This window comes from Diceros bicornis, chromosome 8 (genome assembly GCF_020826845.1).
Source record: "Diceros bicornis minor isolate mBicDic1 chromosome 8, mDicBic1.mat.cur, whole genome shotgun sequence".
Classification (NCBI taxonomy): Eukaryota; Metazoa; Chordata; class Mammalia; order Perissodactyla; family Rhinocerotidae; genus Diceros; species Diceros bicornis.
In genome coordinates, this window is record NC_080747.1 from 87,510,957 (window position 1) to 87,516,956 (window position 6,000).

Genomic DNA, 6,000 nt, shown 5'->3' on the forward strand with positions numbered 1-6,000 from the left:
AGTTGCAAGATACTAGGTAGGAACAAGTTTGTATAGGTATTTCAAAGATGCCCAGAACTGAGCTAAACTTGGTATGTGTCCAACTCCTAGAAATAACTTCATGCCCCATCTCCCTTACTTCCAGCTATTAAGGATCACATAATTCCTAACAAAGTTTTGACACAGATTCCCAATTCGGGCATTCAGAACATATAGCACGTTGCTGTAAGCAAGCACATTCTCATTCAAAGTTGCAAGTTACTATGTAGGAACAAGTTTGTATAGGTATTTCAAAGATGCCCAGAACTGAGCTAAACTTGGTATGTGTCCAACTCCTAGAAATAACTTCATGCCCAATCTCCCTTACTTCCAGCTAGTAAGGATGACATAATTCCTAACAAAGTTTTGACACAGATTCCCTATTCGGGCATTCAGAACATATAGCACGTTGCTGCAAGCAAGCACATTCTCATTCAAAGATGCAAGTTACTAGGTAGGAACAAGTTTGTATAGGTATTTCAAAGATGCCCAGAACTGAGCTAAACTTGGTATGTGTCCAACTCCAAGAAATAACTTCATGCTCCATCTCCCGTACTTCCAGCAAGTAAGGATCACATAATTCCTAACAAAGTTTTGACACAGATTCCCTATTCGGGCATTCAGAACATATAGCACGTTGCTGCAACCAAGCACATTCTCATTCAAAGTTGCAAGTTACTATGTAGGAACAAGTTTGTATAGGTATTTCAAAGATGCCCAGAACTGAGCTAAACTTGGTATGTGTCCAACTCCTAGAAATAACTTCATGCTCCATCTCCCTTACTTCCAGCTAGTAAGGATCACATAATTTCTAACAAAGTTTTGACACAGATGCCAATTCGGGCATTCAGAACATATAGCACGTTGCTGTAAGCAAGCAGATTCTCATTCAAAGATGCAAGTTACTATGTAGGAACAAGTTTGTATAGGTATTTCAAAGATGCCCAGAACTGAGCTAAACTTGGTATGTGTCCAACTCCTAGAAATAACTTCATGCCCCATCTCCCTTACTTCCAGCTAGTAAGGATCACATAATTCCTAACAAAGTTTTGACACAGATTCCCAATTCGGGCATTCAGAACATATAGCACGTTGCTGTAAGCAAGCACATTCTCATTCAAAGATGCAAGTTACTAGGTAGGAACAAGTTTGTATAGGTATTTCAAAGATGCCCAGAACTGAGCTAAACTTGGTATGTGTCCAACTCCTAGAAATAACTTCATGCCCCATCTCCCTTACTTCCAGCTAGTAAGGATCACATAATTCCTAACAAAGTTTTGACACAGATTCCCAATTCGGGCATTCAGAACATATAGCACGTTGCTGTAAGCAAGCACATCCTCATTCAAAGTTGCAAGTTACTATGTAGGAACAAGTTTGTATAGGTATTTCAAAGATGCCCAGAACTGAGCTAAACTTGGTATGTGTCCAACTCCTAGAAATAACTTCATGCCCCATCTCCCATACTTCCAGCTAGTAAGGATCACATAATTCCTAACAAAGTTTTGACACAGATTCCCAATTCGGGCATTCAGAACATATAGCACGTTGCTGCAAGCAAGCACATTCTCATTCAAAGTTGCAAGTTACTATGTAGGAACAAGTTTGTATAGGTATTTCAAAGATGCCCAGAACTGAGCTAAACTTGGTATGTCTCCAACTCCAAGAAATAACTTCATGCCCCATCTCCCTTACTTCCAGCTAGTAAGGATCACATAATTCCTAACAAAGTTTTGACACAGATTCCCAATTCGGGCATTCAGAACATATAGCACGTTGCTGTAAGCAAGCAGATTCTCATTCAAAGATGCAAGTTACTATGTAGGAACAAGTTTGTATAGGTATTTCAAAGATGCCCAGAACTGAGCTAAACTTGGTATGTGTCCAACTCCTAGAAATAACTTCATGCCCCATCTTCCTTACTTCCAGCTAGTAAGGATCACATAATTCCTAACAAAGATTTGACACAGATTCCCAATTCGGGCATTCAGAACATATAGCACGTTGCTGTAAGCAAGCACATTCTCATTCAAAGATGCAAGTTACTATGTAGGAACAAGTTTGTATAGGTATTTCCAAGATGCCCAGAACTGAGCTAAACTTGGTATGTGTCCAACTCCTAGAAATAACTTCATGCCCCATCTCCCTTACTTCCAGCTAGTAAGGATCACATAATTCCTAACAAAGTTTTGACACAGATTCCCTATTCGGGCATTCAGAACATATAGCACGTTGCTGCAAGCAAGCACATTCTCATTCAAAGTTGCAAGTTACTAGGTAGGAACAAGTTTGTATAGGTATTTCAAAGATGCCCAGAACTGAGCTAAACTTGGTATGTGTCCAACTCCTAGAAATAACTTCATGCCCCATCTCCCTTACTTCCAGCTAGTAAGGATCACATAATTCCTAACAAAGTTTTGACACAGATTCCCAATTCGGGCATTCAGAACATATAGCACGTTGCTGCAAGCAAGCAGATTCTCATTCAAAGATGCAAGTTACTATGTAGGAACAAGTTTGTATAGGTATTTCAAAGATGCCCAGAACTGAGCTAAACTTGGTATGTGTCCAACTCCTAGAAATAACTTCATGCCCCATCTCCCTTACTTCCAGCTAGTAAGGATCACATAATTCCTAACAAAGTTTTGACACAGATTCCCAATTCGGGCATTCAGAACATACAGCACGTTGTTGTAAGCAAGCACATTCTCATTCAAAGATGCAAGTTACTAAATAGGAACAAGTTTGTATAGGTATTTTAAAGATGCCCAGAAACTGAGCTAAACTTGGTATGTGTCCAACTCCTAGAAATAACTTCATGCCCCATCTCCCTTACTTCCAGCTAGTAAGGATCACATAATTCCTAACAAAGTTTTGACACAGATTCCCAATTCGGGCATTCAGAACATATAGCACGTTGCTGTAAGCAAGCAGATTCTCATTCAAAGTTGCAAGTTACTATGTAGGAACAAGTTTGTATAGGTATTTCAAAGATGCCCAGAACTGAGCTAAACTTGGTATGTGTCCAACTCCTAGAAATAACTTCATGCCCCATCTCCCTTACTTCCAGCTAGTAAGGATCACATAATTCCTAACAAAGTTTTGACACAGATTCCCAATTCGGGCATTCAGAACATATAGCACGTTGCTGTAAGCAAGCACATTCTCATTCAAAGATGCAAGTTACTAGGTAGGAACAAGTTTGTATAGGTATTTCCAAGATGCCCAGAACTGAGCTAAACTTGGTATGTGTCCAACTCCTAGAAATAACTTCATGCCCCATCTCCCTTACTTCCAGCTAGTAAGGATCACATAATTCCTAACAAAGTTTTGACACAGATTCCCTATTCGGGCATTCAGAACATATAGCACGTTGCTGCAAGCAAGCACATTCTCATTCAAAGATGCAAGTTACTAGGTAGGAACAAGTTTGTATAGGTATTTCAAAGATGCCCAGAACTGAGCTAAACTTGGTATGTGTCCAACTCCAAGAAATAACTTCATGCTCCATCTCCCTTACTTCCAGCTAGTAAGGATCACATAATTCCTAAGAAAGTTTTGACACAGATTCCCTATTCGGGCATTCAGAACATATAGCACGTTGCTGCAAGCAAGCACATTCTCATTCAAAGTTGCAAGTTACTATGTAGGAACAAGTTTGTATAGGTATTTCAAAAATGCCCAGAACTGAGCTAAACTTGGTATGTGTCCAACTCCTAGAAATAACATCATGCCCCATCTCCCTTACTTCCAGCTAGTAAGGATCACATAATTCCTAACAAAGTTTTGACACAGATTGCCAATTCGGGCATTCAGAACATATAGCACGTTGCTGTAAGCAAGCACATTCTCATTCAAAGATGCAAGTTACTATGTAGGAACAAGTTTGTATAGGTATTTCAAAGATGCCCAGAACTGAGCTAAACTTGGTATGTGTCCAACTCCTAGAAATAACTTCATGCCCCATCTCCCTTACTTCCAGCTTGTAAGGATCACATAATTCCTAACAAAGTTTTGACACAGATTCCCAATTCCGGCATTCAGAACATATAGCACGTTGCTGTAAGCAAGCAGATTCTCATTCAAAGATGCAAGTTACTATGTAGGAACAAGTTTGTATAGGTATTTCAAAGATGCCCAGAACTGAGCTAAACTTGGTATGTGTCCAACTCCTAGAAATAACTTCATGCCCCATCTCCCTTACTTCCAGCTAGTAAGGATCACATAATTCCTAACAAAGTTTTGACACAGATTGCCAATTCGGGCATTCAGAACATATAGCACGTTGCTGTAAGCAAGCACATTCTCATTCAAAGATGCAAGTTACTATGTAGGAACAAGTTTGTATAGGTATTTCAAAGATGCCCAGAACTGAGCTAAACTTGGTATGTGTCCAACTCCTAGAAATAACTTCATGCCCCATCTCCCTTACTTCCAGCTAGTAAGGATCACATAATTCTTAACAAAGTTTTGACACAGATTCCCAATTCGGGCATTCAGAACATATAGCACGTTGCTGTAAGCAAGCACATTCTCATTCAAAGTTGCAAGTTACTATGTAGGAACAAGTTTGTATAGGTATTTCAAAGATGCCCAGAACTGAGCTAAACTTGGTATGTGTCCAACTCCTAGAAATAACTTCATGCCCCATCTCCCTTACTTCCAGCTAGTAAGGATCACATAATTCCTAACAAAGTTTTGACACAGATTCCCAATTCGGGCATTCAGAACATATAGCACGTTGCTGTAAGCAAGCACATTCTCATTCAAAGTTGCAAGTTACTATGTAGGAACAAGTTTGTATAGGTATTTCAAAGATGCCCAGAACTGAGCTAAACTTGGTATGTGTCCAACTCCTAGAAATAACTTCATGCCCCATCTTCCTTATTTCCAGCTAGTAAGGATCACATAATTCCTAACAAAGTTTTGACACAGATTCCCAATTCGGGCATTCAGAACATATAGCACGTTGCTGTAAGCAAGCACATTCTCATTCAAAGATGCAACTTACTAGGTAGGAACAAGTTTGTATAGGTATTTCAAAGATGCCCAGAACTGAGCTAAACTTGCTATGTGTCCAACTCCTAGAAATAACATCATGCCCCATTTCCCTTACTTCCAGCTAGTAAGGATCACATAATTCCTAACAGTTTTGACACAGATTGCCAATTCGGGCATTCAGAACATATAGCACGTTGCTGTAAGCAAGCAGATTCTCATTCAAAGATGCAAGTTACTAGGTAGGAACAAGTTTGTATAGGTATTTCAAAGATGCCCAGAACTGAGCTAAACTTGGTATGTGTCCAACTCCTAGAAATAACTTCATGCCCCATCTCCCTTACTTCCAGCTAGTAAGGATCACATAATTCCTAACAAAGTTTTGACACAGATTCCCAATTCGGGCATTCAGAACATATAGCACGTTGCTGTAAGCAAGCAGATTCTCATTCAAAGATGCAAGGTACTAGGTAGGAACAAGTTTGTATAGGTATTTCAAAGATGCCCAGAACTGAGCTAAACTTGGTATGTGTCCAACTCCTAGAAATAACTTCATGCCCCATCTCACTTACTTCCAGCTAGTAAGGATCACATAATTCCTAACAATGTTTTCACACAGATTCCCTATTCGGGCATTCAGAACATATAGCACGTTGCTGCAAGCAAGCACATTCTCATTCAAAGATGCAAGTTACTAGGTAGGAACAAGTTTGTATAGGTATTTCAAAGATGCCCAGAACTGAGCTAAACTTGGTATGTGTCCAACTCCAAGAAATAACTTCATGCTCCATCTCCCTTACTTCCAGCTAGTAAGGATCACATAATTCCTAACAAAGTTTTGACACAGATTCCCTATTCGGGCATTCAGAACATATAGCACGTTGCTGCAAGCAAGCACATTCTCATTCAAAGTTGCAAGTTACTATGTAGGAACAAGTTTGTATAGGTATTTCAAAGATGCCCAGAACTGAGCTAAACTTGGTA